The 7,739-nt window shown below is 39.3% G+C and overlaps 1 non-coding gene across 1 annotated transcript; it reads left to right on the forward strand.

Moving 5' to 3' along the window:
- The first annotated feature begins 6,226 nt into the window (after nucleotides 1–6,226).
- TRNAE-UUC (transfer RNA glutamic acid (anticodon UUC)) lies at nucleotides 6,227–6,298 on the forward strand. The gene has a single exon. It is a non-coding gene; the product is annotated as a tRNA-Glu (tRNA).
- The last annotated feature ends 1,441 nt before the right edge of the window (nucleotides 6,299–7,739 follow it).

Raw genomic sequence — 7,739 nt, forward strand, 5'->3', positions numbered from 1 at the left:
TGAGTCATCTGATATCCTTGTGTATACTTATGCTATTAAACTAAGATGCCTAGGACCAGGACTTGATTATTGTGCAATCTGTATCTATAAGATGTAATTGTTTTTATCCATGCTGACTAGTAGTATTAAAGATAATATGAAACTGAAATTTAGAAATTAGTGTGAGCCATGGACCACTCCCAACAGGCAGCTTGTTGTTAGCAATAGGTGGGATGTAAGTGGGGAAATTTTCCCCGTGTGTATTGCTAGTTATGTCATGTCACTTGCTCATGGGGTTGCATCCAGAGCCCTGGTCTGCTTTTAGCCTTTATACTTGCTAGCAGTTTTCAAAAAGGAAGTGCTCGGTTCCAGTTGGGGCTAGAAATAGCTACTTGGAAGAGACTAAACATGAAAAATTTTGTTTCCTTTCAGGCTGGAGTCATAAAAAAATGCAAAAGCTAGCAAAAGCCACTGGTGTGAAAGCCTAATCTGACATAAAGCTGTCAATATCCTTCCTCTGTAAGTAATATGAAAGCTTTCATTCACATCAGATCAGTTACACAATTGAATGAAAACTATAGCTATGAAGTCATGTGTTTTGAGGCATTTTTTCACCCTGAAACGGGACTATCATCCTGAAAATGTCATATGTGACCACCTTCTTCATGAAATTGGAAACAGCAGCTTCATATCTGATGTATGTAATGTACAGTCTTTGAAAAGGATAATCACTGTACCTGAGTGGGAACTGGTTTTTAAAGTAAGAGAACCTGTAAACTATTGGTTTCAGTGGCACTATGTGGCATCAGTTCACACTGGTTGAGCATCCTGAAGCTTTAAATCATAAATCTAACACATTTTTTGTGTTAATATTTTTTCAAAATTTATGTAAAATAATAAAAAATGTTGCTGGTTCAATTTGTAAGGAACCTCCGGTAGGTTAAAAGAAAATTTTCTGTGATGATAATACCCTTACACCCAGGGGAAAAAAAAAAAGATAAAGCCAGTATTTAACAGTAGGTTTTCCCAAGAGTAGTTTAATTTCTATTTATCTGGGTTTTAAGACATTACAAATTAACATTCAGATATTATTGTTTAATTCAGCGTTTGAGTATCAGATATGAATTTGTAATTTCTGACTTGAAGGGACCTCCTTACAATATGAAAAACACTACTAATGTCCTGATTCTTTCCAGAGGATTGAGTTTTGTTTACTCTTGTAAGGGCAGCACATTGTGTGCAAAGTTCACAAACTGTACTTCAGGACTTCAACCAAAACTGAGCACTAATTAGCTCAGATGTAAACCTTTTTTGCCTGTAGCACAATTAGTTACACCACAGGACTTATAAAAAAAAGAAACCCTCATTCTCAAGATTTTATTAAAATAGTTTAGTATCCTATTTGTTTATCAAGGCTTTAAATTATTTTTGTTACAGATTTAGAAGTCATGTTATCCCTTTGATCTATAGTGCTACCATAAGAGAACAGGGGATAAATTAATTAATATAAATGTACACTTGTGACTTTGATCACATTTGGTGTGGGACATGATGGCTGCATCTCTGTCCCTAAAGACACACGTTCTAGAGACATTCCAAGTCCAGATGTGTCCAGTGGCTTGTGCCCACACCATTTAGTGTGTGCACACCCTCCATGGTGACTATTACCTGTATTAGCACTAACTAAAACACTACTTGATCTTGCTTCTCTTCTGGTGCTATATTGTATTCTCCGTGTCCTGAAGATACAGCTAATTTTAGGTGTTATTTTTCATCTGTAAATATCTGAAACAATCTAAGGACTGTACTGTTCACTAGTATGTTATAGAAATGAGACTAGAGATACACCAAATATACATTAGAGTCTCTCATGAGATCATGGGGAATATTTGATGTCTCCTGGAGTAGAGCTGGAAGACAGCATTAACAAAGTTCAGAGGTTTGCCTTTTGAGAGGGTTCTTCAGTCTTGTTTAAACCATGACTTGTCTTGAAGAGAAGTAATTGGTACACTGCAAAACAGAAATTGTAGGAAACTAATAATTCTTCAGTTGGGCAATTTAAAGTCCAGCTCAATACAACACCTCACATAATGCTTTGGTACAGATGCACATCCAAAAAATCTTATTTCCAAAGCTCCTGAGAAAATAATAATAATAATAATATACTCTAGATTTATTTGGATTTCAGATTTCCTGTTCTTCTTGATATTAATTATTTTTAAACAAAGAACCAAAAATTTGGATTCAGCCGTTGGGTTTCACAGGTACCCAAAGAGTCCCCACCAATCTCAATCAGTAGTATTAGTCCTAATGTACAAGTCTGTAGTGTACATATCAAGGTCCTCTGCAGGAATTCAGAGAGGGAATGTCACTTGTTTTCCTATCTTGGGTGAATTACAAAAATTTTGAAAGTTTTACTGAGAGGAATACATCAGTTTATTCTGCTTGTTCCATCTTTCTTTTGAAAAAGAATGTATGGAGAAATAGAAACTCACTCTGTGCTCTGAGAAAACAAGATGCAAGCTAGCACAGAGGATAACTCAAACCTATTTGGAAATACCCATGTAAATTTTCCCTTGAGCTGGTCTCTGCTATGAATGTTCTTTGTGGTTATTTGTTTGTCTTCTGTGTCTATCTGTCTGCCTTTACGTTGTCTAGATAACCTAAATATCCAGTTTGAGGTTTAAGGTCATTGTTTCCATTACCCTGCCATCTGAATGTATTTGCTATCCACTAAGACAGATCTTTTTTCTCCTTTTCTGTCAGGGTTCTGTTGGGGGTTAGCCTTGGTAGGCAGCTGAGCCCCATATAGCTGCTCACTCACTCCCCTCTCCAGCAGGGTGGGCAAGGGAATCAGAAGGGTAACAGTGAGAAGACTCATTGATTGAGACAAAGGCAGTTTAATAGGCAGAAATAAAACTGCACATACAAGCACAGTTGAGCAAGCAAATCATTCACCACTTCACATGAGCAGGCGGGTGTTCAGCCATCCCCAGGAAAGCAGGACTCCATCACATCTAATGGTGACTTGGGAAGATAAACACCATCACTCTGAATGCCCCTCTCTTTCTTATATGTTGACCATGTGGCCCTATGGTACTGGTTACCCTTTGTGTCAGCTGGGGTCATCTGTGACCCCTTCCAGCTCCGTGTGCACCTCCAGTGCCTGTGCTGGTGGGGTGAGAGGCAGAAAAGGCCTTGGCTCTGTGTAAGCGCTGCTCAGCAGCAGCGACAACATCCCTGTGTTTCCAACACTGTTTCCAGCACAAATCCAAAATACAGAACCATAAAAATGACTTTGAGGAAGTTTAATTCTATACCATCTAAAACTAGTACAGGTTGGTATGGTTAGTGCCCCTGTGGTAGAACAGTTTTCTGATGTCAGACCATAGGAATGCCTTTTCTTTACCTTATTCTTAAGGGGACCATGCAAAGAGTATTTGTCTTCTGGTTTTGTGGACTTCAGGATTAATCTAATCTAGATTAGTCTGTACCTGAATCAAAGTACTTAACTTTTCTCATTAAAACCAATCTGTAATTAGTTTCATACATATTTAGATCATGTGATAAAATTCACTAAGGCTTACTTAATTATTTTTTTACTTTGTTGACTGTTTAGGTATAAATCCCATATAATTGTAAATATTCATTATAGGATACAGTGATTTGGACACACCAGAAAATTGAACATATACAACATTGTGTTTACTACTTTTCCTAAAATTTTCCTACCTTTCCAATTTCAATTCTTGCTCATAATTAACCTAAAATGAGTATGTGTTATAATTTGTATCAACTTCTCTTCAACACTCCCAATTTGGCATGATCATTTGAAAGGATCCTCTCTGTGATTATCAGATTTATTTTTCATTAATATCAAATTGTTTTTTCTCACACAGAAGATTTGAGAAGCTGTCCCAGTTTAAGTGAGACCCAGTTTAAGGGTCTTTTGCTGAGGATGGATTAGGAGGAAAAGACCCAAACTTCTCTTTCTAAGCAATTATAAATCCAAAATTAAGAGGCTGATTGAAGGAAAACAAATTATGGAAAAGGGAAAATAACAGCCCTTTATTAAAAGGGATGTGTGTACTAACAGAAACACAGAAAAAAACCCAAGTAAAACAACCAAGCAATACTCCTATACCCATCAATAATCCCCTTCAAGAACAAAACCGATAAACCGGCAAAAGGAAGATTAAACAGTTCGATTTTTGCATCCTTTGATGCAGTTCCAACCACCGTCAGCAGGGGGTGCCATCGGGTCACTGGAGATGCAAGTTGGGTCACTGAAGGTGCAGAACTTGTAGTGTCCTATTGCAGTTACCAGGTGGCGCTGTTGGATCACTGGAGGAGCAGAACTTGTAATGTCCAGTGCCCGTCACCGGGTGGAGCTGTGGGATACCTAGTCACCGCCCCGTGCGATGGGGAAAAAAAAAAAGGTACTCTCCAGGTATATCGGAGGGAAGAAAAAAACAAACCAAAAACCAAAAAAAACCTCGGTTCCCCTTCCCTTCCCACACTGGGAAAGGAGAGAGGGAATGGCGGGGGGGAAGGGGGAAGGAGAAAAAAACCAGCAATAAAACAGAAAGTTCTCCCAATGGAAGAAAACTCACGAACTTCAGCAGATTAAGATTAGCTTTAAGCAGGGCCTGCAGCCAGCAACAGCTGAGAAGAGAACAGCAGCAAACTCCCCTCCAACAGGAAGAAAGAAGAAAACCCGGCAGCTCTGCAGCTTGCAGCAGGTTCTGACCTCACCGGCACACACACCAACCACACCTCCCCACCTCCTTCCAGCCACACACCAACCCCTCACAACTCCTCCCCCTTCGTTTTCAAGGAGACTAAGTTCAGCCATTAGTGGATGGGCCGATTCCTTTGTTCACTTAATGGCCCATATACAGAGCGCTCGCGCGCACACACACACACACACACGCACACACATGGCAGGGGGTAAGGGAAAGAAAAATTCCTTGCTAAAATAAGAACTATGACAGAAGCTATTATCCTCTGGTAAAGTGTAGAGACTCTGTTATAGTCTCTCAGTAGCCTGATAATAACAACTTTACTTTGTCAAGCAGAAACTAGGCTTCTCCACTAGTAGAAACTAACAACTAAGGGGATACATAGCATGGTGTTTTCTATAGAATCTTCCTACTGGCATGATTTTTAGTTTCAATCACCAAAAAAACAGGTTTCTCTGCTCTTAAAATTCCTTATCATCATTTTTATTTTTTAAATTTCTCAAATCACTCAGGATAATACTCTACTATGAGTAAATAATTTATAATTCCAAAGTAACATCTTCTAATTTGACTTTAAGAGATGCATTCAGTGCAAGACATTTGTTTGCCAAAGCGAGTTTCATCTACATGAATGCAAGAAACCCCTGCTAACAATGTACCCTTGGGAACAGACAGATCTATAGAGCAAAAAACTGAAAATGCTGTTTGCAGATTCTGTCTTACATAGTTTCTGATAATGCCTCTTTTCATGATTTTTACATCATCCCCTGCCTTATTAATCTTATATTCAGAAATAAACTCACACATATCCATAAAAGTCAAATGGAACTAAACAGTGTCAGAGGAATGCAAAGACCCTTTCCAGTTACTGCAAATAATACTCCCTGAAACAAAGCCATTAAAATCCGTAGGTCCTATGCTTTCTCAGCCCAGTCTGTGCTGTACTTCATTTGATGGAACAAATGCCCTTGTGAATGCAACATGGGTGCAATTAAATGAGTGCTATGTGCTAGAATGAGCTCACTCAGGCAATTTGTAAAGGATAGAAATAGCCACTTAACAGTAGGACAGGATTTTTCATTTTGTTTCCAACTGCTCATTCCTGGTCCTCTAAGGAGTCCTACAGAATACCTTCAAAAGATGAACCCACAGACTAAAATTCATAACTTTGCTTGCTACTAAAAATAAAAGGCTTAATAAAAAGACATTAGTTTAATGGCCTATACAGTTTTCCAGCTAACCCATTCCTTTAATACTGATGCTAAAACCTCTTTTCTGCCTCTGCTCCATGTGAGCTAACAGCTACTTACCTTTCTGTTTTTGCTCAACTCATGTATTTGATTAACATCATTTTGTCTTACTTGGAACAGTTACACTCTTGGTTTTTATTTTCACTTTTCAAATCTGATGAACACCAAGGCACTCTTGAGTCCAAAAGCTTGCCTTTCTACTTCCTTCTGTGTTTGTTGTCCCAATAGAAGACATTTATTCTTCCCACGAGCGCCTCCCATATGATCTAGCGGTTAGGATTCCTGGTTTTCACCCAGGCGGCCTGGGTTCGACTCCCGGTATGGGAAGCTTCACTTTTGATGGAGCCCCTGGTGGTCTAGTGGTTAAGGGTGTGGCGCTATCACCGCGGAGACCCGGGTTCGATTCCCGGTCAGGGCCACTCCCAGGCAGGTGGGGCTCGTTAGCCCTTAAAGGCAACCCACCTACGTCCTAAGGACCTCACTGCCACTGTCCAAGCTCGCTTGGCCCCGGCAGATGAACCTTAGGATTAAAGGGTGGGCTCAGTTCCGCGCACACTGTGTCTCACCTAAAAAATCCAGTGCGCAGGCTGGAAGGTGTAAAGACCTTCCCCGGATCTTCGCTCGCGAAGATTGGCCATTATATTATTTTTATTATTCTTCCCACGAGTACTTTCATGCTGAAGAGTAAGTTTAATGAGCAAATAACAAACAAAAATAAATGAGGGGTCCTATTATCTCAGTATTCAGATCTTTTCTTTCTGCAAAAGAAAAGGAAAGAAAAAGGTTTGTTCTTGAGAATCAGATTATTTTGCTGTGATTTTTTGCTTACTTAACCACATCAGAATGCCTAGAAGTGAGCACTGCCTGCTTAGGCACTAAGTTAAACAGCTGAAACCTTCACTGTCAGACAGCATTCTGTCCTCAGTAGGGGCTTCTGGTTTCACAGGCCTGGAGGGTAAGTTGTTCAATAGAATCTCTGGAGGCAACAAGCCAATGACTATAGGTCTTAATGGTCTACAACAATTGATGACTGTAAATTTGAGCTTGTATGAGGCTTATCTGAGAGAAACCAATGAAAGGTACTATGTGAAGGTAGCCTTTCCAGAGATAACATCCATTAGGTATTGCACTATGTTTGAACTTGAAGAGGAAAACAAGGTTGTAAAATCACAGCCTGTGTTCCTTAGGATGCAGCCATGAATAAGCAATATTTAGAGACTGCTTAGGTAGCTTTAGATCAGGGGAGTCTGAAGTGCGTTTTTCAAATGTTAATAAGTTTTGTGGGTTCCAGCTGCAGCTTTCTTTCTGATAAGGTACTAAAGGATGGTGATGAATCAATGAGTTATAATGCCTACAGATGCTAGCTGAAATTGACTTTATTACATTACTGTCAATAGAAAAAAAAAAGAGAGTGCAAAGTTGCTAGTATGTCTCTCTTGCTAAAACTGTTAAACAGTAAACCCATGTTGTGGTAGCTTATCTAACTCAGCAGGTCCAATGTCATCTACTTGCTCCCTTTGCAAATTATGTTTAGTCAGATATCGAAGTTTTGTGATTTGATCTATAGAGTGTTAAATAAGACTGTCCTTTCAACAGCATTCCTAATTCTCATTGACTTAGCTGCAAGGGCTCCTTACATAGCAATGCTGGTTATCAGATAAGCTTATTATGACAGTTTTGGACCCCAAAAATATGACATCAGTAGAAAAGGATTTGAGTGGACTTTGCAGAAAGCCATGGGCTACAAGGTGGGGAAAAAACCTCAGTT

The sequence above is a fragment of the Myiozetetes cayanensis genome, unplaced genomic scaffold (assembly GCF_022539395.1).
Source record: "Myiozetetes cayanensis isolate MyiCay16 unplaced genomic scaffold, myiCay2020 scf2-11, whole genome shotgun sequence".
Classification (NCBI taxonomy): Eukaryota; Metazoa; Chordata; class Aves; order Passeriformes; family Tyrannidae; genus Myiozetetes; species Myiozetetes cayanensis.